We start from the raw sequence: 717 nt of genomic DNA, 5'->3' as shown, positions 1-717 counted from the left end.
ATATATATATATATATATATATATATATATATATATATATATATATACATATATATACATATATATACATATATAATGTATACATATGTATATATATTGTGTTTTTTTAGAAAAAACATAAATCGGGAGAAGAAGCACACTCTAAGAAATAGACCGGTCTATATTTATTATTGGTGAAGGCTGGTTTATAGGGTTACCCTGGGTTTCTCATCATAAAGGGTACCTTTATGGTGTATCTTCAGACCCTAAGACCTGTTGGCCTATGGCCGCTTTAAAATATGGAGGGGGAGACGATACAGATATGAACAATGGGGATTATCTCCCTTTGGTGTTGGTCATCGGCTTCGGGCTGTGCTCCTTCAGCTATACCACCTGTCGGTTATGAGGGTAAAAGGTAGAGGGCTATCTCCCACTACCATCAGCAATTAATTTCCAGCAGTCGTGTAATTATTACTAGTATCGCTAGTATTATGCGGTTCCCAAAATGCTGGCAGGTATCACCTGAAATGCAAACATGGCCCGGAGATCTCTGTCCTAGAGGTCGGTATTGTTTCCTCCTCCGTATTTTAAAGAGGCTATAGGCCAACAATTCTTAGGGTCTGAAAATACACCATAAAGGTGCCCTTTATGGCGAGAAACCCAGGGTAACCCTATAAACAGGCCTTCACCAGTAATATATATATGCATATATATATATATATATATATATATATATAT

At 36.4% G+C, this 717-nt stretch overlaps 1 protein-coding gene across 1 annotated transcript in view; it reads right to left on the bottom strand.

The window, feature by feature from the left end:
- LOC106877677 (acid-sensing ion channel 1C) overlaps positions 1 to 717 on the bottom strand; it is a 20,536-nt gene that overhangs the window by 3,750 nt on the left and 16,069 nt on the right. The window lies entirely within an intron of this gene.

Source organism: Octopus bimaculoides, chromosome 14 (genome assembly GCF_001194135.2).
Source record: "Octopus bimaculoides isolate UCB-OBI-ISO-001 chromosome 14, ASM119413v2, whole genome shotgun sequence".
Lineage (NCBI taxonomy): Eukaryota > Metazoa > Mollusca > Cephalopoda > Octopoda > Octopodidae > Octopus > Octopus bimaculoides.
Note: the sequence above shows the minus strand (reverse complement) of the source record. Positions and strands in the feature narration are given on the sequence as shown.